At 36.9% G+C, this 15,288-nt stretch overlaps 1 protein-coding gene across 3 annotated transcripts in view; it reads right to left on the minus strand.

The window, feature by feature from the left end:
* The window catches only part of SYT1 (synaptotagmin I), a 451,270-nt gene that overhangs the window by 8,434 nt on the left and 427,548 nt on the right, over positions 1 to 15,288 (minus strand). The gene's annotated exons all lie outside the window — the stretch shown is intronic.

The raw sequence follows: 15,288 nt of genomic DNA on the forward strand, positions 1-15,288 counted from the left end.
GAGAGCGAGAGCGAGAGCGAGAGGGAGCGAGCGAGAGAGAAATGTTCTTAAACATCCATTCCTATATAGCGATAATGGTTAGAGATGGACATCACGGGTTTAAAAAGAAGAAGTTAGACAGTAAACACAGAAAAGTGGCAGAAAGATTCCCTTCATATTTTTTCCAAAAGAAATTAGGCAAAGGTAGAGTAGTTAGTCATTCACTGGAGGGGTAGGACAATGTCCATTCCCACTTCCCTTACTGAAGGGTGAAAGATACACCTATAGGTACTGAGCTCATTGCTCACAACGACAGTTTAGTCTCTCTCCCGTTTTTCGTAAACATTTTTTATTTCACGTGCAATACATATTCATTACTGAAAAAAATCAGAAAGCAAAAAGTAGGAAAAAAATTAATCATGATTTTATTTTCTTAAAATAACCACTGCTTTCTCCCAGAGGGTCTCTATTCACTTTTAGAACAAGTAGAGATGGGAGAAACTTGACAAAATTTAGTTTAATGCCCACATCTTTTTAGAAAATAAAACCACAGACCAGAAAGGCTTTCATCTTCATCTTACTACCCTACATCCCACTTCCTTTAGATAAATCCACAGAAGAGAAAGTGCCGGACCCGGGGAGTTACCTCCACGTTACTTTTCACAGTGACTCCACCAATCTACACTCCCACAATAATGGCCCAGAATGTCTTTTTCTACAAATTCTTGGATAATATTTATTGTTTTGTTTTTGGATAGTAGCTATTCCACCAGGTATGAGGTGATACTTCATTGTGTTTTAATTTGCATCCACCCTGTGATTTTTGGTATTGAAATTTTGTTGTAGCAGTTGATGATTTGTATGTGTTTGGAAAAAATGTCTATTTAAATCTTTTACCCACTTCTGAATAATATATATACATGTATGTATATATATATGTGTATATATATATATAAACAAACATATATATATATTTGTTATAGAATGTATATGCCTTTGGTCAGATACATGACTTACAAATCTTTCTTCCCATTCAGTAGAACGTTTTCACTGTGTCAGTGTTTTCTTTTTCTGTGCACAAATTTTTAATTTCTTATTGCACTTAATTTTGCTTTTGTTGTCTTTGCTTTTGGAATTAAATTCATAAAACCAGGACTGATGTCAAGCATCTTACCACTTATTTTCTTTCAGTGTTTAATGTGGTTTCAGGTCCCACATTCAATCCATCTTGAGTTAATTTTTGTGTATGAGTTAAAATAGTCCATTTTCTTTTTCCCATGTCACTTCCAATTTTCCCAATGCTTTTGAGGGTCAAGTTTAAAGGTCTAGAAAATCATCTTTTGGAAAAGAAGTGATATTCTTCCTAAACTTCTAAGAATGATTACTTTCTTCAAAGCAAAAACCCTCAAAAAAGTTTCTTTATATTTTAAAAAGTTAGCATAAAATATACAATCAGAAGATAATGGCCATATATAAATGTTTTGGTGTCTAAACATTAGTGAGAATGTATGAAATGTTAGCTGAGAATAATTTTTCAAGAAAGATTCACTATGGGGTTTAATATAATATTCCTTATGTTTATTTGTAATTTATAGATGATTTATTTAAAAATTATAATTGTCTGTGATTCTTATAATACTACTAGTAAGGAAACTGGGGCTCAGATGGCTGAATCCCCTTCTCCAAGAAACAAAACGAGTTTCTTTTGACTCTAGAACTGTTACTATTTCTAATATGTTAGAGAAACAGTTTAATATAGTGTTTTCAAATATAGCCTCTGGAGCCAGACTAACTTGTATCTCTGCTCTGCTAGCAGCTGTGTGGTCTTGGACAAGTTATCTGAGCAATTTTGTGTCACAATCTTTCAACTGAATGTGATGAGAATGATAATACCAAGTTCACAGAATTGAGCAATTAAATTGAGTTGCTACATGAAAAGTGCTTCAAGGTGTAGCTGGTACCTATTATAATTATTAATTATTAGCTTAGTTTCACAAACAACAAAAGTCAGCATTTATGTGGCAGACTTCCCATGGATCAGTGCCCATGGTTTGCAAATGAAAAAAAAAAAAAAAAAGTCCTTGCTACAGAAGTGAGCCACATTGTTCCAAGCGTCCGGTTTATTTCTGGAAAGCAGCATACCTACTTTAAACAGCTGGATAGTTAGTGAGGAATTTAGTTGATTCCTTCCTTGTGAAAGAGAGAACCAAGCAAAGAGACCACGTGAAGGTAAACGGATGTGAAGGAGGGCGGTGGAGTAGATTTACCTTGTAATGTGAAGATGATGTTCCAAGGGAATAGAACAAAGCAGAAAGATCCTGAGTCCCATCCCTAGGGTATGGCTTCCTCTCCTTTTCTATCCAGGATGAGGCTCAGGAAATCACTGTGGTGAAGCTAAATGATATCATTTGCTGTCATTTATTGAAACTTACTACCAAAGTGGTAGAAACCCTACCTATGCCATGCGGAGGGGTACCAGGATGGGAACCAGATGAATGTTTTGAGTGTAAATGCCATGCAGGAGTCAGGGTACACACCTGTTTTGTGATGACCTGGTTATCTAGCATTCCAAAGCTTTGCCTGTTGGGTGGCCCTTCTGAATGTAATGCGTGCGGTCTGATGTCCTCTTTTGCTCCTTTTATCCCTATTCATGTATTAATTATGAGGGGGAAATCTCTTACATCAATTGGCAGGAATTTTCCTTTCTAAATGGTTTCTTCCAACAACTAATCCTTAGCAGAGTGATTTCACCCTGCCACTCTAGCACTTAACTCCAGGTGCAGTGAGCTGTCACCTACACACAGTCCTTTTCCTGACACACCCTGGGTACGCAGAGTCCATCATTCACTGATGGTCAGGGAGTATGATGGGGATGGCACATGTAAATCTCTATTTCTTTCCAGCTACTGTCTTTATCACCCACTATGTTGTCAAGTGCTTTGTTGATTTGAGGACTTTGACTGTTCTGAAGAGAATGGAAATGGAGGTTTGGTGCGGTGATCAGAAGAAGCCCCAGAAATTCTCTTTCTTCCAGATAATTCTTGATTCGACCATAGTTGGAACTGTCATGGTGTTTTTTTATGGACTAAATGTGTTCTTCCAAAATTCATGTTGAAATTTTAACCTCCAATGTAATGGTATTAGGAAGTAGAATCTTTTGGGCAGTAATTAGGTCATTAATGTGATGTCAACATGAGTGAGATTATTGTTTTTATAAGGGGAAAGAAACATTACCTCCATGTATGGATACGAAAAGATAACTGTAAACCAAGTTCACGAAACCTGTTCTTGGACTTCCAGTCAATAGCTAATGAGAAATAAAGTTAAAAAGACCCAGTGTTTAAAACTACCACTTAGCAGTCTGTGCTAAGATAGCCAAATTCTCTCTTCCTCATTTTCTCCCTTCACTTCATCTGCTCCAGATGCTTTGCAGCCTTTCACAGCATGTTTTATGCACTTAATCACATTTAATGTTATTTTGCATATACATTGAATAGGATTTTTTCTCTGCACTGCTTTCCCGAGTCATCTCAATGACACCTAATGCTTCCATGTTATTGCAACCTTTGTTAAGCAAAGTTTCTGATCACAGACGACCTCTGGAATGCAGTATTTTCACCAACAATGATAGTCATTGGCATAGTTTCAATGGTAAAGTACGTCTCCCAACATAGGGAGTAATCTTAAACGAAGACTTTCAAACTTGGCATGACATTCAGGAAGTTTTAGTGATATTTCCTTAGCTTTAACACAATGGGTAGGCTTTGCACAGTCCCTACTCTGTTCTGTGAGGTCACAACTGCTTCATCTCTTCTCTGATCTTTCAGAGAACTGTTGAGCTTCTGTCTCCACATTAAACATGTTCCTGTGCCATGATTCCAGCCCTATGGACCAAAAGAATTAGAATATTTTGTGGTTTGAAATCTGGGGTGAGAGATCTTTGAATTCTTCTCCTGCCCTATGAAGAGTTAACTACCACACGTTGCCTTTTACCTTCATGTGGTCTCTCTGCTTGGTTCTTTCTCTGTAATTCATTGCCACATTTCAAGGTCAAAATCAAATCTCGCCACTATACCCTCAACTTCCAACTTCTCTTCAAATAATTACTAAAGTATATTTGATTATACCATCTTCCCCACTAAAAATTTTTAGTGGCTTGCTAACTTAAAATATATATATATATATATCCAAACTTGATGATGGCTTTCACAGTCCATCCTAACATTTTATTTCCACAGACTTACTCTCCACTCACAGTCAATAGTTACTATTCCTCACTGATAATTGAAATAACTTGTCTTTGAACTGGCTGTCAGTTAGCCTGAAATGCTCTTTCTTTCCTTTCCTATCTTAAGTTTGCTTTAAAAGTCACATCTTCCCTGAAGATTTTACTGATGACTTCTTAGAACCTTCAGACAAACCCCTTGCGGCATTTTCTTTTGTACTATTGCAAAGTACTTATCTTTTTCTCTTCTGATGTGGAGGAACTTCTGTGGTAATCTAGTAACACAAAAACAATGTTCCTATGGGAAGATGTGTTTTGAATTTGGAACTACTGGCTTCGAGATGAACTTTGGCGAAGACCATGCGCTTGTAACGTGGGCGCTTCTTCCATTGCTGCTCCATACTCTACTACCCGAGAACATTGTCACTGCCTTCTTCCCTGAGGCAGTTCTAATGTCAAATTATGCTAACTTCATAGAAATATAATTGCAAAACAGCTGGCTGTAAGCAATGATCCTTTTGTGTGAGATATAAAGGAGCTGCTAACAGCTTTTTGTATTTACAATGAGGCTAGAAAGCAGCAGTTCAAAGCTGAATAATGCAAGTTGCCTGCAGTTTTCATTTCGGTAATTTTGCATAATTATACTGTCTTCTCTCTTGAACACTACAGTGGCCATGGGCCTTGTCACCGTGGCCTTTCCATTTCAACCAAAAGCTTCTCTTGATAAGAAATAGCCTCATTTCAGCTGTTTTGTTCAATCCCTTCTGAGTCAGTACTGAGTTTCTGAGTAACTTTAGGTATTATTCCTTTGATGTTTTATTGTGTGTATGTATTCACTATATTTTAAGTTAGAGTGATGTGTGAGGAAAATACTATTTGCCTTCATCATAAGAGTTCTGAACTTTAAGTGACCATAACCCATTTAAAAATGCTGTAAATTTAAAAGGTAATTTACTGGCTTAAATGACGGGAATTTCCAGAATAGGACTGTGTGGCAAAGATTGTTAGTTGTCCCAGAAACTCATTTCCCCCTTTCTTTTTCAGAAATAGAAATAGTAAAGTTTTACCTGGGCATCAGTTTGCCCCGTTAGAAATATTTCTCTCAGATTTTCCTGTACCTCAGTGTGGTAAAATAACTGACCTCTGACTATTGGATATAAATAGAAGTGATATTTGCAAACTCTACAGTATATACTTAAAGCTGTGGTACTCAACAAGGGTCTATTTTGCCCCATCTAGCCATTTGGCAATTTCTAGAGACATTTTAAGTTGCCCTTAATTGGGGGGAGAGGGGTTGTTTTATGGACATCAAGGGTGCAGAGGCCAGAAATTCTGATAAACATATTACATCATGTAGGACAGTCCCCAGCTGTAAAGAATTGTCACACCTAAAGTTTTGATAGAGTTGAGAGTGATAAATCTTGGCTTAAAATAAGCTTCATGCATCATGCCTTCCACTCTTCCTTTCTTTTCTCTTGCAACTGAAACAGGGAATGATGGAGGACAGTGAACTAGATTTTACCTTGTAATGTGAAGACAATATTCTAAGGGGATAGAACAAAACAAGAAGATCCTAAGTTCCTAAGTGACCACATAGGCCAGAAATGCCTCCCAATTTTGTCCACCTACCTTTGGCTATGAATGAGACAAAGAATTTCAAACATAAATTCAGTCTTTTGGGGCCACTATATTTTGGAATATCTTTGTTATAATAATTCAGTTTGTCTCTATCGAATACAGCTTCAACCATACTAGTAAGTTTCTAGGTTTGCCTTTGTTTTCTATGTAGTTCTCAAATTCCACATGGTGGCTTCCATAAAACTTTCTATATTTTCCTTTTAAAGATGCCCATGACTGTACCAGCTGCAAGTCTTATATCATCAAATTATCATCCACAGAAAGAGAATGTCTACATTAGAATTTCCAGGGTAAGTCCTGAGTTTACTCTGATGGACTGAGCATAGGTGAATCATCTACTCAATAGTAATTCCTATGGAGAACTCAATGTGATGAGCCAGGATAACTTTGTCTGGGGTCATGGATCCACACACAAACCAATCAGGAGAGCCAACAGTCTTGCGATTGATGTCTAAGCATAAAGCTATGAGCAGAAAAATATGGTGGTTCCTCAAACAGGAATGAAAAGGTTTTTAACCAAGGTATTCCCCAAGGGGGGAATAGAAACTGTATAGCAACTAACCGATGTTTATAGTGTCTTAGCCTAGGGTCTCTAGGATTCCAACTCTTTCTAAATTTGGAGGTATGTATACACTTACTGGTAGACAGACATTTACTTTGCACTTTGCACTTGAGATCAAGTTCCTAGTAATGAGCCACAAAATATTTGTCCAAAATAGCAGAGACAGCAGTTTGGGATTCATAGTTGCTTTGCCAACTGCAAGTTTTTCTCATGCCAATCAGTAAGCCAGTCACTTAACAGTATACAAATAATTAAATAGTAATAAGTTTCACAGAGCAAACAATTTCCATTGCTGGCATTTACAACTCACTTACTTATGGGGATCTTTAATAATTTAAAAGTACTTAGAGAAGACTGCATTGAAGAGTTTATCTGTCTTTATAGTTTAAAATGTTCCCTGTAAATATTATAGTAAGAATGCAGCATTAAAAATATAATTTGGGGAAATTTTCTGTATGAGTACCCAATTTAAATTTACATTCATGAAGTGCAATGTTTGCTAAAAGAAAACCACATTACATAAGTGACTGCCACAGAATAAACCAACCTCATTTTAATGAGACAGATCATAAAATAGCAAAGGCTGATTTAGTTTGTTAATGGTGGCAGAGTGCTTTGAGGAGACAAAAACATAAATGCAAAGTGCTATTATTACGAATTAAATAGAAAGCATTTTTGTTTATGGTAGATAAAGCTACTGAATTCCAAGTTATTTCTAATATTGCCAAATGGACATTATGTGACTGCCAGTGTCTTGACTAAATCAGAGGAATGCCTATACAAACACTAGAGAAAGAGAATAGAGTAAAGGAAAATTTGAAAAATGAGGCTTGTTACAGGTAGATAAAAGAGCAGTGGAGGGCTTGAAAACTACCCTCAGTAGGAGGAGTATAGTGTGTTTGCACAATCAGGATGTTTTTGGTTGAACTTTTCATGTGACATTCTTCATCTATAATTCCATGTTTTTCCCCTGTACTTTGGAAAATCTTTTGGGAAGGGCAAACACATGAGAGAGGAAGTAATGATTATCCTTAAGTCTTTGATGACTACAGAGTTTGATGGAAACCCCAAGTATAAACTGTTTGTATGAGTTGATTAACAAAAACAAAAACTAAAACAGTCAAATGATTCAGTGAAGCAAACAAAATTGAAATGGCAAATTTGACTTGACTCTTTCCTTGGTAAGGGTGGTGGTGGGGGTTTGAGCCTTAATTTCTTAGTTATGCCAGATGAGAGGTTACTAGTTTTTACCATAATATTCATCCTTTCTCTTTGATGAAATAACTCTGGTAGCATTGTAACTTGGTATCACCACTAGGGTTTTTAAACACATAAAGTATGAGAAATGATGCTACTTTTTATACACAGAGGCAGTTTCTTGCATGTCAAAATGAGTACGCAATGACAAGGTGAGTGCATAGCTGCTCTTGCATATACATGATAAACCAGAGTGAGTCTACTTTAGGGGGTTACCCCAGGCTCACGTACTTGCTCTAACAAAAATCAGTTTTACTCTCAGTAGCCCCCTATTCCTCACAGGTACTTGCATTACATTGTCTGTAAACATTCTGCCATCTGAGTGTAGAAAGCTTAAGGACTGAGACTGTCTTAGGATAATCGAAGGAGAAGTGTTTCCAGATGGAGTAATCTCTTTCTATTTCCTCGTTTTGCTGTGTTTTTAGGACTGTCAAGAGTCTGGTTATATCTCCTACGGAGTGAAGGGATGGCCCTCAAGTTTACTTAGCTAGAAGATCTCAGTGCATTTTCTTCACTAAAGAAAGAAAGTTCATTAATGCTTTCAGGAGGGTTTCTTTCCCTATGCTCTGCCCTTGATATTGTTGATCCCGTGGACCTAGGAAAGGATGAACAAAACAGCTTTAACTTCCCCTTTAGAAAAAGAGAGAATGATTTTAAGACTCATAATGTTGTTGATAATGCATCTGTTCCAATCTTGATTACAGATGATACAGTATTTACAGTATTAATAATGCATGTCCTGTTTGCTTTTTTTTTTAACAAAGCTTTGAACACCCTCATTGGTTGTTACTAAGTTTCTTTATTTGAATGCTGATTCCCTTATCCTTCCAGAGTGAGATTTCATTTTGGCTCACTAATGGCCAAATACGGCTCTCTTTCGTAAAGCAACAAACCTGTTTGAAATCAGCTAGTGCTCTGCATGTCAAGAAGATAAGTAGCTTTGCAGGAGAGATCAACTTCTACTATGGTAATGGGAGAGATAAAAATAAACTATGGCTTCAATATTATACTGAATATAGGCAAATGGCATGAAGAAATAGAATTCTGTGGTAATTTTTCTGCTTTTTAGGAAGCAAATTTGTGATTAAAGTCAATCACCACTTATTTGTATTTCAGATATTGGTTAGAAACTCACAGTGATGCTATCACATATTCTGACTTCTTTGGACTCAACAACATCTAAGATGCTTTATTCCTAAATCTGGAAATGGTGAGAGTGGGGATACTTTATATAGAGAAACTGCTCTCTATGAAATAGTTTAACTCTTTGCAAGACCCCAGAAATGGCCCAGAGGTACAAATACTAAGGCTGGGAAGCCCAAGACATGTATGTTTTCTTGCTAAATGACTTGCACAGAGATAACTGTAAGAGGATTTCAGACAGACACCCTTCACTTAGTTGGAAATGCTTGTTTGATTTCAAATGTCTACATTTAAGGAGTCCCAACAAGTTTCACAAAGAGAAAACAAATCTTCATTAATCCTGAGAAGTATTTGCTCTCATATCTTCTCTCTTCACCACCACGAACAGATGTATGATTTCATGAGGTAAACAGTGATATTTGGATAGTTTTTATACTTATGTTGAGGGGCAGATAACACTAGATTAAGTTTCGTTCTCTGAACCTGTTTTGTCTTTGGTCTTTCTCAGTCTTCTCCTGTATAATGGAATTTCATGGTTACATTAATAATAGACCTGCTCCAGCCTCATGTCTAAGCTTCATTAACAACATAACTTATTACGTTCCTATAGGTACATACCTGCCTTCAAGTGGTCGTACCTCAGGAAGAAACCTTCAAAGACCTGGTAAACCACCTTAGCAGGGAACCTTGGGAACCCATTCCTGCTACATAATGAAGAGCTGGGTTGCAGCCTTCAAATGTTTATGTTTTCTTGGATTTGTGAGTTTCTTATTCCCTTGGTGCTATAGAAGGAGAGGACTAGAGTGGGCCCTCTAAACTCAGCTTTCCTTCCTGTCCAGATCTAAGCACAACATGGCATAGTCTTTCTGAATTTTACAAAACTATTCTCAGGCAGGTGCCTCTCACTCTTGATGATTCACCTCATTTGTACTTTATGACCACCCAATGGGGAGGTGTTCTTCCCTCCGTCCTACAGCTGAGCAGCCTGACATTAATATTAGTTATCACAGATGTCCTTTAACATTCACACTTTAAACACTTCTCCTAATTCAACACTCATACACTTTATCATTTTAGACAATCTGTATATTACAAAGAGGGATGATTAAAACATGATCTAATTTCTTATATTGCTTCAGTCCGAGAATTATGCTGTAGCTTAAAGGTCCATTTCTTAGTTAGACTGCTAGACTTTGAGGATCTGACTGTCTTCCTGTCACACCAGCTTTACTTCTCAAGGCATTCCCCCTTGCTGCCTCCACTCCAGTCACCTTGGCCTTCATGCTCCTTGAGTGCAGGCGTCTCTTCCTTCTCTGGGGCCTTGTGCCTAGGACCTCCTATTCATGTGCCTATTCTACACCTCTTTTAATTGAGTTCAACTCTTCCTGGAAACTCTTGGCTATCATTTCAGAACAGTTTCTCCTTTTACAATTCTCATAGGATGACAACCAGTCACTGAAGTGGTGGTAAATGGGTTAAACAGATGATTTATTCAATAACCTATTTCTTCAGCTTCTAATAGATAATATTCTACTAGATGCTGCTCCAGATAGAACTTGACAAAACTTACCAACTGGAAAAATTGTAATGAGATATTAATTTATCACTTAGCCTTTTAAAGTTTGGGCAAGACACACAATTGATGTTGCTATTATAGGACTGTACCTCTTTTCTTCTATAGCTGCCTTATCACTTTCTTGATAGCTTCCTGTAGAGAGCTGGATAAAGGACTGTTAATGATTTATATTGAGTGTCTAGTAGTTAAGAGCACAATTGCTTAAAGAAGGAATAAAACTATGGAATTTTTTGGACAAAAATTATTCCACATCATTTGTCAGAAGGTTTTGTCCTATTTGTATAACAAGTTTATCTCTCAAGAGGCTGTGAAATATGCTTTTTCCTTGAATAAATGCCTGTGGTCTGGATGAGGTTAGAACACTCTGTTCTCATTCTTCCCAGTTTAGCATCAGGGTGGGAAGGTTGTTGGTGCTAAATGCTAAGCACTGTCATCTTTAGCAGTGACAATTAGACATGGAGGAGGTATTCCAAAGCGAGCTCTTCATTTGCCTTGAAAATCCATCCAAGAGAATGCAGAGTGAATTAATTAAGTAGAGTTGTTAAGCAGAGTCAGAGGTCTGATTATGAATTTTGTTGATGGTAATTAAGGTTCCAAGTCTAGTTTCAAAATGGTTAATTCTTACCAAGTAGTGCTGGATGTGAATATACTTCAAACGACTCACAACTTGTACTTAATCTGAAGATATCTTGAAGGGACAGTGAAATACCTTTATTGAATCAGTGAGTACAAGGGCAGACATGCTCTAAAGAGAAGCTAGCCATTTATGGACGGTCAATTAAATGGAGTTACTCCCTTAAGTTTTCAATGCCTCTTTTAAGAAATGGTACAACTGAGTGAAAGGCCACATGCCAGTAAACCATAGTATCGCCTTTTAGGAAAAACTCCTTCTAGACAACTCTTTTAGATGAAGAGAAGTCAACACTACAAATCAACCTGGACATATTGTGCTTCATTGGAGTTAAAATGTAGCTAAGAAATTGTTGAATAAAATATTTCACTTTCAAAAGTGTATCTCTAAAAAACATTCAGTTATAGCTATTTAACTGAAAAAAATTTTTTTGCAATGGTATTTTCAACATGATTGACCAATTGAAAGAATTTAGTGCAGTAACTAACATGAATTTGATTTTGGCCTCAACTCAGAGCAAAGTGATTTCAGGCATAAGGACACATGTATGGCACAGACATTGAAAATAGAACCAATATGAGGCACTGACTCACTTTGACTCAGAATACTCTGTGAAAAACAGGCTTGTATAAGGTTTACAAGGGGATATGCCTATACAATCTTGTGGGGAAGCTACCACGGACATGAAGAAACAAAAACTAAGTTAGAACACATTGCTAGGGAGATTCTGGAAATTATTGGAGGGCAAGTTATCTAATGAGTCAGGTATGCTGAGGTGTCTAATACTTTGTGATATGATATCAGAAGCGAGCAGAAAGCACAGACACCCTGCTTATTCCTTGGAGGATTTTATTATGAATGAGAGGTGAGACTAGAGTAAGGATCACACCTGAAAAATGAGAACACATATAAAAATGACATGAAATTATCACCTCATTAGGCGAGGAGGAGGAAGTAATGCCTGCTTGTCCTCTTTTGGTGAATTCGTGGCTTATGCTGTTAATGCTACTTCTTTGATCATAGTTAAAGTATAACTTTTACAAGGATATATTAAAATAGAACCAAACATTTATTTAAAAAGCAGACAGTAGTTGAAGTATCAATCTCTCCTCTAAACAACAGAAAAATAAGTAAAAAACAGGTAGACTTTAAATCTTGAAAAGCCAGATCTGTAGACAATCATAAACACAAATTCCCCAGGAAAACTGGGAGGCCAGATAGAGTTTGTTGACTTTGTGGTTTAATTCTAAGGAAATCCAAATAGCTACCAAGTAATCACAGTTTATTTGGGAATTTATATGGCCAATCAATTGGTTTGTAGAAATCAGTCTTTATTAACCACTTGCATCCTCACTTCAGCACTGCTAGCAAATCCTCATAAAACAAAAGCTGAGCAAGAAATAGAAACTTCAAATGGAATTTATGTTAATGTTGCGGAGATCCATACAACCGCTGTCATGCATTTCAAATTGTGGGAAGAGGAAAGATGTCTATATGCTTATGCCTGCTGTGCTTTGTACTGGCTGCTTTATTTCTGAAGTGCTTAAACATAACTCATTTCTCAAAAACCTTTGCAAATGCCAATTATGAACAAACCCCCCCCCCCCACACACACACAGAACCACAATCTATGACATTTGTTCATAAAATCTACTATCAGGGAAAGACCATCATTCATTGGTAAGACTCTTTATGGTTGTTTTTTAACAATGCAGAAATTCCTCTAGGTTGGTCATCATTGTACTGATATTCAACTCCACGGTAACCAGCTTTTAAGACAACCTGCTAAAGATCATATTTCTGGATGGGGAAATTACATTAAAGGCATGGAAGAGACACAAGGAGATACAATCTAGTGCCATCCAACCCCCTTATAAGGACCGTATTATCAAATTGTCTCTTCATAATCTGAATTATGGATTATTTATGAGACATTTGTAGTCTGTTATTCAGTCTGTTACTTTATGCAATAAAAGGCATGTGTGCTTATTTCCTTTACTATTTGGAGTTCCAAATTTCTTAACATAGGCAAAATTGATGTCGCTGAAGAAGAGAATCTACTATTTGGAGCTGGAAGTGAGTTCACAATAAATAGCACAAGTGCTTGGTTGCTTCTTTTACTGATTAGCTCTAAGTGGTTGGGACTTTCAAAGCTAACCCAGAGTCCATGTTTTGAAGAAGTTTAGAGATAGGTACTTCTTCTCACTTCCTGTCTGCCCATCACTCTGTCTAGAAGTTTGACATATTCAGGAGAGATATTGGATTCTTATGGAACTGTGTGGGAACAATCTTAAGCATGGAGATTATGAGACTGACGAACACTTCTGACAAACATGCTTTCTAGATAAGAGAGAGTCTAATTTTTCAGTGCCTGGGGATAAGACTAAGCAACTTCTTAGAAGAACTTCAAACTGTAAGTCCTTGAAATGTTTTTAGCTAAGAGTAACTGGCACAAGACCTAAACAAACCACTTCAGTTTTGTCTTGTTGTTTTTTTCAAATTTGTATTTTATGGTCTTTGATTTTTAGAGGAAGGTATTATTTCATGGAGATTTCTTATTCGCTGGATCTAAGTCCGGATATTTAATTTGAGCTAGAGGCCTCCAGCTGCAGGTGACAACAGAATATAGAATCTTTTTCACAATTAAGAAAAAAATGTGTAAGTACAATGAAAAACACCGACTCCCTCCTCCCCCACAATAAATCAGCGACCAAATAAGTCAAGGAGTGTGACTTAATAACATGATACCAAACCAGAACAAAGCACAGGTGGATGTCCACAATCATGTCAAATTCTAGTCAAGAAAAGCAAGATGACAAAGTGACACCATCCCTGACCTCCCTCTTTACCTCTCTGAAGATTTATTGAATTGATGGATCCTAAGACTTTTACTGCTGTCCTCAAATCTTGGAAGAAAAGTAACAAATGACTACCCCTGTTTCTCCTTCTTTTGACTGAGGGAATGTGTAGTTAGGCCTAACGGGGCAGCTTCTCTCTGATAGCATATTGTATCTGTAAAGATAATACAACAAATATGAATTCATGAGAAAGGGTTTTTTTTTTGTCCCATTTGTTTACACAGCTGAAAAGTCTCATATCTCTGCTTGGCAGAGACTGAGTGCCCCATAAAAGTTTGTTGAATGATTGTGGAAACAAATCTTGGAGGGTTTCCCTTCAGAGTGAGCATGGCTTTTGATTTGAAAGGATGTGTTAAAATTTTGTTCAAAACACCTATCAAATGACAGGAGTTCTGATTTGCACATATGTCACATAGAGTCAGCAGAATTTTCTCTTCTTGACCCCCCCCCCATTAATCTGTATTAAAGTGGGTGGTACTCAATACTAATTTCTCACACTCTAACTCAGGGGGAATCAAGTCACAGTCAGTGAAAATGGTGTCAAGAAGATGAAATTGCACAAGATCAGAACAAGGGGAAGAAGGTCTGCCATTCAGACCTTCAGAGCCATTCAGGCATGACTAGACTGGAGGAGATGGGGGTGGTGGTGACAAATACCCAGACACACTAAGGCTCCCAAATGGGAACCAGCAATACCAAGTAGTCCTTAGAAGAAAGGAACATGATTTGCCAAATGATGATAAAAAACCCTTTCTTAAAGAAAACATAATCCAACAAAACAAAACAAAATTCCTCACAAGTGCTTTGAGCTATGAATCAAATTAATGAGAACATGAATTCAGAAAAAATATGAGTTTAAAGATGAGATGATAGAATGACAGAGAAGTTATAGAATTAAGGAGGTGGAGGATAAAACAATATTAGAGAACACATAAATAAGAGCCACATAGCAAGTAACAACATAAACATGGCTACAAATAAAATTACAGACCTAGAAGAAGGGCTTGTAAATACAAGGAAACTAAAGGGATAAAAGCTAATAGGCTGGAGTTTCGTACTTGTTTATATTAGCAGAATTGATATCCCTGCAGAAGAGAATTCAGCAAATGGAGCTGGAAATGTATTCATAAATACCATATAAGGAAAGTTTTCTAAAGACAAGTATAATGACATCTATAGATAAAAAGAGTATGCTACGTTCTAGGAAAATTGAACACAGAATATTCAACAATACAAACAGAAATTCCACCTTGGGTCATTGACATTCAAGAACAAAGACAAGCCTTAGCCATTGAAACAGAATTAGAAAAAAAAAAAAGCAAGTTAGGTTGGGCTCAAATGTCTGCACCTTGGCAGTTACAACACAATGTGTCAAACTTCAGTCAAGGATGATACATACTCCAGTCTCTCAGATTCCTG

The sequence above is a fragment of the Condylura cristata genome, unplaced genomic scaffold (genome assembly GCF_000260355.1).
Source record: "Condylura cristata isolate star-nosed mole 26May11 unplaced genomic scaffold, ConCri1.0 scaffold00004, whole genome shotgun sequence".
Lineage (NCBI taxonomy): Eukaryota > Metazoa > Chordata > Mammalia > Eulipotyphla > Talpidae > Condylura > Condylura cristata.